Source organism: Poecilia reticulata, chromosome 10 (assembly GCF_904066995.2).
Source record: "Poecilia reticulata chromosome 10, P_reticulata-male-v2, whole genome shotgun sequence".
NCBI lineage: Eukaryota > Metazoa > Chordata > Actinopteri > Cyprinodontiformes > Poeciliidae > Poecilia > Poecilia reticulata.
The window spans coordinates 20535011-20549371 of record NC_088839.1 but is presented as its reverse complement, the minus strand read 5'-3'; positions in this window follow the sequence as shown (position 1 = coordinate 20549371).

The following is a 14361-nucleotide window of genomic DNA, read 5'->3' as shown; positions in this document are numbered from 1 at the left end:
TCAGTTTTGCGAAAGAAAATGAACGAATGCTATAGACGTATGTTTGTGCTGTGCTGGAGTGAGGCTGAAAACCTGCAGGAAACCAACAAATGGGAAGAACGCGCAAGCTCTACACCGAAAATCCTCAGCTGAGATGTGAGCAGGGCCCTTTGCTATAAGGTGATGGTGTTAAATTGTGCTGCCATAGATGGATTGGTATCTCTGGGATGCTCACTCCATCCTGCAGCAGATGCACTTTTCCCTTAGTGAATCTGCTCTTCTCTGGGTTTTCAAGGAAAAAGCCGAGTCACCCGAAAGACCATCTTGTGTTAAGAGTAGTTATTAGAAATATGAGGCCCGGTAATCTTTGCAATATGTCTGTTGGAGTTTTTATGACTCCTTCATGTGATGTTTGTATTCCCTTTTCATGAATGTGTTTAATAACTGACTGCTTGAGCGACTCCCCGCAGGAACAAAACAGCAGTCAAAATGCTGCAAGACAGGATTCCCCGATTGATGTTGTGCAGTGAATCAAAGGTCTGAATCCAAACTGATATCACTCAAAGGCCTCTGAGCATTTCTCCAGTGTTCCTCTGATCCTTTTGTATCAACAGCGAGATTGCATTTGTGCTTAGTTTTGAATTATTGCTTTTTCAATCCAATGACCTCGTTTCCTGGGAGGTTTTTTCAGCTTTTCCAAATTTAATATGGTGTTCAGCATTCCAGTTAGTACAGTTCAAACCACCTCCTGGCTTTTAAGACCCTGATTGGAGTACACGTTGATTACAATGACTACTGGTTGGAAAATGTTTTGATTATTTGTATTCACTATTACAAATTTGAAACAATCATGGGCCCAACAGTTCAAGTCTGTGCAACACCAGGTGTTATGCCTCTTAGATTTTTAATCAGAACTCTACAGGAAGTTGGCCATTTTGGATTGAAGTTTGTTGTTTTTTTAAGTCTGTGATATTGCATTTCTTAAAAACAGTTTGACTCTCCCTCTGAGTCAGGGGGGAAAACTCTCAAGCACAAGAGTTCAATTGTCTTCATTCCTTTTTCAAATGAGAGAGGGGAGACGGTTCCCAGTTGAACCTGCCACGATCTTAGGTCATCTTCGTGGAAGAGAAACTAATGGATAGTGGAGGAAAATAGGCAAGTGGACACTGTCCATCTTCTTATAAGGAATTTCAAGACCTTCTGGGTTTTCTTGTTCCCTGGAAGCTTTCAGTGGCAGCCATCTTAGCCATCTTTGTAATACAATAATCTTTGTGAGGAAAATGTTCCTAGTTGTTTTTAATGTTTGTTCTGTATTTGAAGCAGATATCATGCTGAATGACTTCAGCTGGTGTAGGAATTTTGATTGGGGTAGTGGCAGGTAGAAAGACAGAAGGTAAAAATCAAGATGACCCTCTTCTGATGCCAGATGTTTGGAGACCAGTGCCCTGTGCTCTAAAGTTCTCCAAATATTTGCTTGAAAGTGAGAGTTTTTTAAAATTCCTTTTGAAAGGATGGTATTTTCTGAAAGGTAAATGTTCTTCAAAACATTTTTTCTCATGTATCTTTTCTTTACTACTGAGGAAAATGCTTTAGAAAACCCCGTGTCTGAAACATTTAGGGAATGAAACGAATGCATACACTTTGCTCCATCACAGCGCAGCTCCTGTGGTGAATCTGCATCACTCTTCCCTTGCTCCATTTCAGGTGCCTAAAATCTCAAGGCCAGTTCAGAAAAGGGGGAGATAAAAGAAGAAAAGAAAAGCAGAGAAGAATGTCTGACTGTCAGGCAGCGCTGGTCGTTTATCCAGCGCACCAGCGGGCACGCAGCCATGAATAAGGGAGCCAGGAAAATAAAAAAAGAAAAGAAAGGGGAAACCGATCCAATTTCATCTCTGCAGGAACATGACAGAGGAATAAAAGCAATACTAAAGTTCAATGGGCCCTGCAGATTTCCTTCCACATGCAATTTGTCACAAGCAGAGAGGTCCATCCGCTGGAAGAGCTGCTCCTGGAGCTTCACGAGGGCCGCTGTGTCTGTCACAATGTTGGATTGCTAGAAGTACTACAGCCAGAGCACGGTAACTCAGCTTGTGTACTTCTTGCTACATTTTGAGCACTGAATCCTGGTAAACATCAAGCCAAGAGCTACACGGAGCTGTGGGCCTAAAGGTGTTTGTGCTTTTTACTTTACTGCATGCAAACTGTTGGGCAACAGCAACCACTAGAGGGCGAAGTTTTACCCCAATCTGTTTTGACAAGACAAGAGATCTCATTAAACCAACTAGAAAGAAATTACACTTTAGTTACCTTCTGGAAAACAGTCTAAAATCAGAATAACACAAAATAAAAGAACATCATGGTTTTGGTGAAATGCAATGACAATACGTTTTTATTTCCTGGTTTGGTGTTAATTTTGCTTTAGAGCAACTGATTGCCAAATGTGCCAAGAGAAATATTCCTCAAGAGTCAATGCATACTATGCTGTAATTGAGCACAGCTTTAAACAACAGTCTGGAATTTCCAAAAAAAAACAAAAAAACTTGAATGTCTTGATTGCACAGAATATAATTTCAGATCAGAGTGAAGGGGGATTAATACAAACACCTATAATTTTCCTTGAACAAAAATAAAAAGCAATGCATCACAGTTTTTGGTGGAAGCATCACAAAACATGAACAAGAAGTGTTATTATATTAGCAAGACATCACTGCAGAGACCCACACATCATTCAGAAGCTCAGTTTGAGGTTTTAATCCTTTTTACGAATACGTTAATTACTCTGATGTTAAAACCCTGTTTTTCTCCTACTCCACAGGTTCCCACAATGTTCAAACCATAAATAAATCAAATATTCATTTGATAGCATTTTAAAGCTCGTCTTAAAACCCATCTATTTTACTTGGCTTTCAACACCAGCGGGATCTAGTTTTTAATTGTATGTTTTTGTTTTCAAACTGTAAGTTTTTATTTTTTTATTTATTTATTTTTTTTATTATTATGTTATGTTTTAATGTACAGCATTTTGTATCAGCTGTGGTTGTTTTAAAGTGCTTTATAAATAAAGTTGGTTTGGTTTGGTTTAAAGCAAACTTCTAGAGAAGAGAGGTCAATTAAAACTTACGTTTTCCAGAACATATTCTGACCATAACAAAAGCTCACCAAAACATCAGCTTCTTTTCTATTCTGTCTTAAAGTGATGCTGCTTTGAGATAAGAATATTTTTAATGCTTATTTACTCCCTGCTGGGACATATATGCTCATTTAGGAGTTCTCTTCACCACTCACAGCAGAACTATTTGATCATGGATTTGGTTTAATCATGCTTTTCAGTAAGGCAATTCTTCAAGTTTACTTAGTCGGTGTCCAAGTTTATGTTTGTAAGAGGCTGCAAGTAATTTAGGTGCCATGCTTTAAGTTAAATCAAGATTATTCAAAAGTCTCTCACATGTAATCATTCACTTCAAATATAAAAACAAATGAATATATACATGTATCCATAATAGGAAAATATGAGTACCATTGTGATTTTAAAAAATAGTTCAAGCATAAATATATGTGCAACAGCTGCCTCTATGAGTCGATCATGGATGAGAGCTAGTGGATGAATACAATGCACTGGAATCCCATAGAGCCTGGTTGTTAGTTAAAACCAAGACTGTGCTCTGTGAACGACACTAGTACGTGTAAGTGTCAAACAATATTTTAATTAAAAGAATATTAAAGATGTATTGATACATTGATAAATGAGACCTAAAGTCTCTTCACTAGAAAGCTTTGGTGTGCTGTGTTTGAATTGGCAGTCAGAAACTGAACCTGGAGATCCCCAACACCATCTTTTTAAAAAGTCTCAGGATTCAGTGACAAGCTTCTCTGTTACCGCCATTTGTCAATTTCAGAAAATGTGTCATTCTTCTACTTCTTCTTCTAATTAGCACAAGCTAACACTTCTTGGCAAAGAATGTGACAACTGCCAAATATTAACAGGAGTGTCACGGCATGAACATGTCATGTAGCGGGACGATGGAAACAATTTGAATCTTTTCAGTCTGTCGGAAAAATTAAACCAACCGAAGCTGCCGAGAGAGAGATCCAGAAAGCGGTCCGAAATAACACAAATAGGAGTCACATAACAGGTTCTGTTAAACATCATGTAGGGAATGGCGGCTGGTGGAGCCACATGTCAAGAGATCCAACTTTATCTGCAGTATCATTCCCTCCCTCTTCTTTCTCCTCACTTCAGCCTCTGTGTGTCTCCGTCTTTCTATCTATAGCCAAAGTACTGATTAACTCCCCATGAGTCTGAAGGCCTGAACAGCACTGAGGCCTTCAAATTAAAGACCTCTGTTCCTGTGCAATCAGCAGCGCCTTCCTGCTCCTCACAAGTGATGCTGAGCCTCCTCTCAGCTCTGCAAGGAAATAAGCATGGCTTCCCTCCCCCCACCGCCCCTCCTTCACAGTTTCATCTCAGAAGCGAGTGAGCGACTGAAGGAGTGGTGGAGCTGCGAGGAAAGAGGTGCCCCCTGCAGAGGGCACAGGAACAGAAATCCTCAGTGAGGTTATTCAACTTCCTGACTATATCCTGAGCGGTGATGATGTTGTATCCAAAGAGCACTGGAACACCTGAGCCACAGCTAAACTCTTCCTCTCTGTAACCTCTGGCATATTGCAAACTCACAGTCGCTACAACATTACCTTCCTTAACAATCAGTACGCAAGGATTGTTAGTTTATATGCCAGTGTTTGTTAAAACCTTTGAGCTACGCTTGCCAGTTTGGCAGACGTGGGAGTATCTCAGGCAGGACCTTTTGGAAACATGTAGGACAACGTACTCGCATGCTGCAGATCTGCATCCATTTAATAGCTTTTTAACATTTGTATATTTTACTCTGTACTTTAAACGTTATAGATAAGACTGTCATACATGCAACAAATTTCAGCTGCTGCTGTTATGGTTACAGCTGAAGTGTAAACTAAACATTTTCATTCATTTCCTACAGTTTGAACTGTAATCTGATATATTGCTAATAAAAGGTCCAGTATATCTTTAGTGTACGTTTTGCTACTATGATCTGTTTAATAACTTGAAGAGGAAAAAAGAAAACATTGTGTCATTATGTTTCGAAATGCTAAACTTTTTCCACAATGAGGTTTGGACAGAAAAAAAATCTACTGAAGCACATCAGATTAGGTCACCCCCACACTTATCCCTCCTGATTATTATCCCCTGTCCTTTTCTTTTTATTTCTGTCAAATCTTGACAAAATGCAGTTTATGAAAACAAAGACAACTTCCTTCTGTCAAAATGTGATCTTCCCTGAGGCCTCCTGCAGGTACCATTTGGATAGAGAGAAAAATGTCCATCACTGGCCCAAAAGTGTTCTTCTCCTGCTCCCACACTCACACTTATGTGACCGACAGGCCTTTCAGCCAACAAACTTCTGATCAGCGTTCTCTGACCTGAACAGATTGTTTGGCTCAGTTTCAGCTTTCATCCTGAAGTCCTCGGGCAGAGAAGTGTTTGTTCCTTTTCATGTCAGCTGGGACCTCTGAACTGTGACCTCATTACTGCTGCTGTTGGTGGTGCCTCACCTCTGAGCATCAGAGAGTCGGTCCTGATGCTGCAGAAAGAACAAAGCAACAAAAATAGATTTTATTGAACCAAGTATATTCACCTGCTAGACTCGCACAAAATGAGAAGCCTGCAGTGTTTAATTACAGCTTCTGTCAGAGCTGTTTGTTCCAGTAAATTATACATTAGCATTAATTACCATTAGATATGACTGTAATCTAAATAAAATCTGAACCCTGAGCTGCGAGGCTGCATTTAAATGATTATTCTGTTCTTCAGCTACAGCAAATCACAGCTGTGAATTCATACTAGCTCCCGGTGGAACCTACCTCTGTTGATCGATTAACAAAGTTTTAAGACAAAATGACCAGCTCAAATTAAGCGCAGCAATAATTCCTCTGGTCTGCTTTAAAATTTCATTTTCAACTTAGAATATCCAGCTTAACATGTGTAAAACTTTAGGAATTACCAAATAAATTGTTGTTATTCATATTCTAATTAATGAAAACCAATTTTTATTGATTTATTCTCTTTCTTTGAATGTGTTGCGAGGGAGACCTTCTAACAAAGTCAGTTACTGTAGTTTGTTTGCATGTGTGACTGCAAAGCTATGCAGCTTTAAAATGTCTGCAAAATGCAAGCTTGTCGCTGAAGAAAACATGCGAAACACAACACATGTTGTTGAACAGCATTTCTGTTAGTTTCTTCTTGTTTTTCTATGAAGGTGGAGTGTCCAGAGTCAGTCCTCAAAGGTCGGTGTCCAGCTTGTTTCAGTTCTCTCTCTGGCGCTAGTTGCTACTTCCTCAGCATGTCGATGTTCTGCAGAGGCTGGCTAACGAGTCATCTTTTTATCTAGGTGTGTTGTAAATTAAAACATGCAGAATACCAGCCCATAAGGACTGACTCTGGACACCCCTGCATTAAGCTATTGATGTGTGGGTGAAAATAGATGCCTTTTGTCATCTGTTTGTGTTACGCAATGTTGTTTATTTTTTGTTATCTCTGTGGGTTTTATCACTCACTTGACAATGCATCTTTAACCCTGGAATCCCCAGACATAGAAAAACATGAAAATTATAGTTCAACTTTTTAGGTGGTTTTGTAGGAGTACTTTGGAGATGAAAGCACAATGTTTTAGATATTCTTTTTTAAAATTCTTTTATAAGGTGCTATGAACATTTTGTGATGTTAAATGTAACACATTGCCAATTTTGTGTTTTGTACAAGTGTTGCAAAAAATTACACATGTCCAAATGTACTGCCTAGGTTATTATTTTTGGCACTAGAGGCCTTCACCAGACAGGAAATGGGAAGATGGAGAAGGACGGAAGACATGCAGCAAAGATCTCAGGATCAGGAATAAAAACTCAGGACAGCTGCATTGAGGATTGTTCTATCGTTACACCATGTAGTGGCCCTACTTTTCACTTTTGAAAAGGAGATTGATAAATATAATCTATTTTATTTTATTTCTTTGACAATTTTGTCATAGACTTTAGGTGTTAGTTTTTTTTTTGCTTTCTGTTTTGGATCATTCCATTATTGTTGCACCTTTGAGCTTGCCATTTTAGTTTTGTCCTTGTTAGTTGTACATTAGGATTGAGGTTTCTTAGTTTAATCTTCCTTTTAAGTTTCAGGTTTCTTCTCGTAAGATCCATATACTCTGGTTTTTTTGGGGGGTTTTTTCCCTCAGCTTGCGTCTCAGCATGACTGTTCTCAATCACCTTGCTCTTCTGTGATTAGACCTTCAGGTTGAATGGTCATTTCAAGCTTTGCCTTAATGCATATAGGTCCCCATCCTCATTCTTTTTTACTGGTTCCTTCTGTTGCCTTCTTAGATTATCCTCCATGTCATCTATTTGTTATCTGGAAGTGTTCTTTTTTATTTCACTAAATATGGGTTTGACAACCCTACAGAATTCCTGTCTGTACTGTGACTCTTTCCCAAGCCCGTCATATATGACAAATGTTGGTTAGGCATATTGCTCGTTCATATGTCCAATATTGAGAAATATGTTTAAAAACAAAACTGTGCAAGAAAATTGTGAGCAAAAACAACTGCAAGTTGTTGCAGGGGATGAGGTAATATTTGGAGAATAACATAAGTACATATTAAAGTAGGAAGTACATATTAAACGGCAATAAAAATTGGAATAAACTGCCCCCCTGGGGTGAGAAAAACAGACAGGAAGAGTGTTGCCAGGGAAACAGATGCACTCTCAGCATGTGGTCATAGGACTGAACTGAATCAATGATAATGGAAGAAATCAGGAAAGAAGCAATGACAAAAGAATCAATAAGGAATAGGATTGCAAAAGCAAAATTGCATACCTCATCTTTTTTTTTCTTTATCACATATCCACTTGACATGTTTCTCTTAAAAACATATTTTCCTTAGACAATTGCCATCCTAAAGACACTATCACTCAAATATGGTACTTACTTCCTGTTTTTAGGAGAGATGCAGTGGCTAAAAATTTGTACATGTCAAAATGTACATTAAAAATTATGTGTTTTTTAAAATAATTAAATATATCAGTTCATACATTGTGTATTTAGGAGTTGTGCAACTCTAAAATATATTTTCAGTTCACAACAATGGAAGAAAAAAATCTTTGGAAAAGGTTTTTATGAAAGCTGTTTGTCCATCTAAGGAGAAATTACATGTTGTGATGTCGGAAACCAAGTTAATGTTCCGAGGCTTTTTCAATGCCAACTAAGACTCAGTCTGTAGGAGCATCCAGAAGACCATGACTGAAATTTCCATACTGAAAGATGCAGCAAATTGTCATTATGAGGATTTCTGACGAGAATTAGCAAAAGAAGGCTGCCTTTCCATTTGTACAACCACGTCCATCCGTTCTTCTTCATGCGTGAAGCTGCGGCATGTTTCATGGCCTTTAACTCAGTCGTAACATTTTGATGCCCCTGATGCCGGAGATGCAGCAGAAGGGTGGAAACACGCTTTAACCTCTCGGGCTGCGCGTTAAGACGCCCACTGCCCAAAACTCTCCACCCTCAGTGGGATTATTGTGCATGCAGAAAGGTGCCGCTGAGTTTCCTTGACCTCTGACCTGTGCTTAGAGCTCCCTGAGCTGTGTGTGGGTTTTAGCTCTGCTGCAGTAAACCGTCCGTTTGTATGGGTTTTTTTTTTTAACCCCCAGCGTCCAGCTTGACTCACAGTTTGGCTTCCCGTGAAGGTTTGCAGAGCAGCAGCAGTATGCAGCAAGGAAGAGGGAGACCCTTAGGTCCTGCCAGTCTGAAGGTGGAATGCCTTTGATTATACCATCTAATCCTCACTGCAACATGCCTGCCGGCCAGGCGGACGTGGGCGGCAGGCAGTGGCGGCGGCGGTGGTGCAGCTGGTTGTTGTTGTTGTTGCTGGATGTTCCTCTCACTCTTCCCTCTGACACAGGTAGGCGATTTATACCCAGCTGAAAGAGCTCCAGGCCTGTGTGTGATTCACATCAATCCAAATTCACCTCCTTTATTTCCCCCACAAACCTTTTTCTTTTCAAGCACCACTTCTGCTCTGGAATGTAGCTCTGCTTGGCACTGAACGCGGCGGCTCTAATCCCCTGCTACCCAAAGACCTTTTATTTATTTATTTTTTTTCCAGCGAGTGGATTTCAGCAGAAAGAAGAGCTAAGCCTTTTTTGTGTTTTTTTTTTTTTTCACGGACGCCTACGACCACAGAGGATTCGGTCCAATCTTTGTTTACAACACAGACATTGCTGACTTTTTGCTCTCTTCCAATTTTTCAATTATGCGTCCCCTGGCGAACAGCAATTACAATTCACTTGACAGAATATGAGCGCCTTGTTCCCTCTCTGCCCCTGTGAGTGTTGGGCCTCTGTGACGTGACAACAGTGCTCAGTCCTCTCGAAACAGAAACTTATCTATAAGTCTGGCACCACTATCCATCTCTGACATGGACAGAACCGCTGCATTAGCCTGATGCAGAAGCCGCTGATCTCTGAGCGTCCATCACAAACTCAAATAGGAGTCTGTTTCAATTATTTCACATGTGAAGTCCGATTTGTCTTACTGTCACTTTGGATTGCAGAGGAAGCTGAATTGATTGGAGTATATTGGATGGTGGAGCCAGTGACAGGCTGGCCATCGCTGCAGGTTGGAGGTTCCACTGGATGTAATTCCTTCCATTTAATAAAACTAATCAAATCGTTAAAACTACTATATTTTAGATTGACAATAACGAAGACAACAATGTTTGGGAGACAATTTGGGCCCATGTGGACGACTTAGAGCACCTCATTAAAATCCATCCTTTTGAGGTAATTTTTCTGATTTCTATGAAAAGAAAGCAATCTGTCCATTTTCTCCCCTTTCATATTTGTGCAATTTGTGTTGGTTAAGTTTCAATAACATACAGTGAGGTTTGCAGTTGTACAGCATAGAAAAGCGAAGGCGCCATTTACATTTTGCAAGGAGTCGTATCTGCTTTGTAAGTTCACAAAAAAAATCACATTACAGTATTTTAAAATACAATTGGGTGTATTTTGGCTGCATAGTTGGTAACACTGTCACCTTGCAGAAGGTCCTGGGTACAAATCCCGCCCTGGGGTCTTTCTGTATGGAGTTTGCATGTTACCCCTGTTCTCTCCAGCTATTCAGGCTTCAAAAGATCAAAATTGTTGTTAAGAGTGTGTGTGTGTGTGTGCATGGCTGTTTGTCCTTTTGTGTCTCTGTGTTACATTGTGATGTACTGGTGACCTGTCCAGGGAATACCCCTACCTCTCGACCAATGACCACTGGAAATAGGCACCAGCCCCCTCATAACACTGCAAAGACAAGTTCTATGTATGTGTGTATGTATGTATGTATGGATGGATGGATGGATGGATGGATGGATGGATGGATGGATGGATGGATGGATGGATGGATGGATGGATGGATGGATGGATGGATGGATGGATGGATGGATGGATGGATGGATGGATGGATGGATGGAATTGTGTCTATTTCATACTTCTGTACAATGGACGCTCATTTCTAAAACAGTTTTGTGTTGCTGTGTCCTGTGTCAGATGCTTTTCATTACCTTGGCTGCACATAACTCCAGAGTTTGGAAACTCAAGAGTCTGGCTTCATTTCTGGCGGCCTCTGCAGATCCTTTAGGTTTTCCAAGTAACGGTTCTTTGGTTCCTCATTATTTCCTGTCATCTATTCCTGCTTTCCGGTCGCCCACATCTCTGCATACCAACGACCGTGACAGATCCGCCCGATTATTTCAACATTTGCGGGAAATGTTTGGTTTCCTGTCTAGGCAGAGATATTTTTGTCACAGGGAGAAATAATTCATTTATAAAATGTCTGAGTTGTTCGGTTGAATATTTATAAGGATTTTTTTTTCTTGATCACAGCTGAATTTGTGAATATCTTCATGGTACCAAAAAACTCTAATCATTACCTATAATTTCCTATAACTTTCTGGGTTTTAGTTGTTCATGCTCATCTTGTTCTATTACTTTTTTCTTCAGTCAAGGTAATCATATTGTAGGAAACCAAAAGCTAGAAGTGTTATTAGACTTTTTATAGTGAGAGTTTTTATTTGTTTGCTGTAAAAAAAAAAAAAAAAAAAAAAGGTAAAATCTGAGCCAAAGTACTTGTTACACATTCTGTTCTGAGACAACAGATGGATGGTTTTATGTTTAAAATCTGCATGTGTGCAAGTAAAAAAAAACAAAAGCTATATTATGTAGCGGAACTTCTAAGCTCTTCATTACAGGAAATCACAGTGGTATGTTTGCATTTCTTACGGCTTTGAATGTTCGCTCTGACTCACTCTGTGCAACTGTTGGGATGGATGTAGCTCTAACTTAGGAAGATGAATTCCTTTTATGCAAAGAAGCAAAGATAACAGCATATGTCTGGGTCAAACTGGAGCGGGTGGATTCCCATTAAGATATTTCTAATGTGAGCGTGTGTGGCTTCTGTACGAAATGAAAAAAAAAAAAAAAAAACCCACAGTGTTGATTGTAATGGAGGATGTAGTAGGCGGCAGTCACCTGTTCGCAGGCCGACTGTAGAGTTTCAGCCCCGACTGTCAGCATCTGACAGAGAGCAGAAAGACACTTAAGATAATTGGCTCCCATCCCTCCCGCCGTCACCTGCGGAAAGGAATTAAAATAAGAAATGGGGGGAAATGATTCTAAGCTCTCGCAGCTCGGTGCTGAATCATAAATCAGCCGTCCGTCATTACTGGCCGTGAGCAGCACCAATGAATCATCTCCTGTCACCTTCCCTTTTCCTTTTCTAAAGCCCAGCCATCTCAGTCATTAGCTCCTCTGGCCCATGAGAGGTGTTAAAGTGTGTGTGTGAGCGGGGATGGGGGACAGGGGGCAGCCGGGCTGTAGGGGGAGGGGGGGCTGGAGCAGAAAGAACACATGCCAAGATGATCCTTAACTGTAATAGATGTCAGAAGACGACTTAGACTGTGAGCACTGCCGAGCAGCCGGGGGACAAACGACATGTACACCGATGGTGCGGGGCCCTGCCTACCGGGGTCTCTGCTGATGGTTGATATGCTGATGGTGTAGCTGAAGGGGTGGAGGGTGGGGTGGCACATCAACCCCGTGGTGCAGGAGGGGGCGATGACATGTACGGTGTGTTTGCAGATTCATCTCAAGGAGAAACCCTCCAGTTAATACCTCTGAAGTCGGGCTGAAAAATATCAAAGGCTCTAAACAGTGCAGAGAAAGACACAGGAGAGAAATGACTTTATTTACAAATACTCTAATATAATCTTGTTGTGCAAGGAAACAAGGAAAGCTAAAGGATGGCCAGAGTTACTAATGACCCCTAAGGCTACTCCACAAATGCAGTCTTTCAAAAAGCAATACATGTACTCCCCACACTGGAGTTGCTTCAAGCTTTCATTCAGTGGGTTTATTGCACCGTATTTTAGTACAATCTGAGCAAGGCACTAGATGTAAAGTGAAAACTCTGAAGAATCAGTGAAAACAAACCAAATCAACCCAAAATACATTATAAAAAATATGCATAAAACTTTGGGATAAACCTTAGCTGTAACTTTTAACTTTGATTAAAAGTTACATTTTAATCTTACCAACATGTTTCTTCTGAATGGAAGTTACAATATTGTTTTGGAGTTGCAAAGTCAGCGTCCCAACTGGAATCCTGTAGAGAATCTGTGAAGGGAGCCAAAGATTAAGTTGATCCCAATGAGGGTTTCCAACCTCAAACAGTCGGAGCTCAACACAAAAAAAATAAGTCATCAAAATGTCAGTGAAAACATGCTGAAAGTTTTCACTATCATATTTTGACATTGGGTTTGATTCATGTAATTGTTCTTGGTTGAATACAAATAATTCACTGGTTGTGGGAAATGAAATGCCTTGTTTGGCGCCGAGGACAGAGTGGAATAGTCACATTGGTTTGTGATTGAAGAGACTTAACAGTATCTCAAAAGCCACTTGTATAAAACCTCGTTATGATTAATAAAGTCTTAGAATGCACTGCTCAAATGATGAAGAAGATTAGCTACAGCAGCAGAAAACCACACCTATTGTGGTTCCTAAACAGCTAGGAAAGGGAAATGGACTACTCCAATGATTTCAGTCCATAAAATAACTTTTGAGATGTGCTGGAACAGGAGGTTCACACACGGACGACCGTCTGCAACAAATCTGATTCTGTCAGGTAAATATTGCCCAAAATCTCTTGAAGACTATTTCTGACAAATAGCTGAATACATGCCAAAAAGAAGTGGTCCAACCCATTGTTAGAAAACATAAACAAAAAAATAAACTGAGTGCATGTTACCAGGTTACAACGTTCATGGAATATTTTCATGGTAATACTCTAAAAGTGTTTATTATTCACTTCTTACCTCCTACCTGATCTCTTCGAACATTTTTCCCACCCACCTGCACACCTGTCTCGGTTTTTAATCTGACTCACACCCACCTCATCCAATCCCTAATCACCTCTCACAATAAACAGACTGTTTTCCTCACTGTTAAACATATTGTCTTATAGCTAAAATAAAATGACATTAGGTTTTTTTTTTTTTAAATGTAACATGTGACTGAGTCGTAGCTTCTGTATTTGTTTTACGCTTTATATTGCAAGACCCCTGTGACCCAGTTAAAGTTGTGAACTGGAGCACCTAGCTCAGTTTTTGAGCAAAACATCTTGTCAATAAAGATTAATTGAATTGGACTGAGAAGCAGAATGAGGGAGCAGACAGGGAGACGCTTGCGGACGGGGTGCTCTGTCTGTGTAATGCCTCTCGTTCAGCCTTTTTTGACCTCCCGCCTTTATTTAAGTGCCGAAAGAGGCAATTTGCCTGGAGTCCGCCTGCGTTACCGTCTCGCTGCTCCATCTGAAGTAATCTGCCATTTCAGTCCCATTTTTACCTGATTGCTTCGTCAGGGACGGAACGACACCGAGGTCACGCGCTCAGATTGGAATGTAGATGCAACACAAACACCCACAGGTTGAAAATGAGGAACAGACTCAGGAAAAACGAACAAGAAAGAAAACATTTCTGACATTTTTAACCTGCAGCAGAGCTGATAAAAAAAACATTTGAGAGGGCGCAGAAAAACCGCACGCAAAACAAAGTCTACATTTGCACATTATTAGGACTATTTGGATAAAGGTATAACGCCTCATTTATTTGCTATACTTGACATTGGCACAGCTAGGTTTTTAGTAAAGTGTGTCTAATATGTTTTTCAAGTAAAGGAATGTCACAGGAATGCCCATGAATTTATTCAGAATAAATAGTTAAATAAAACTAATATTACAACGACTTTATCCAAATT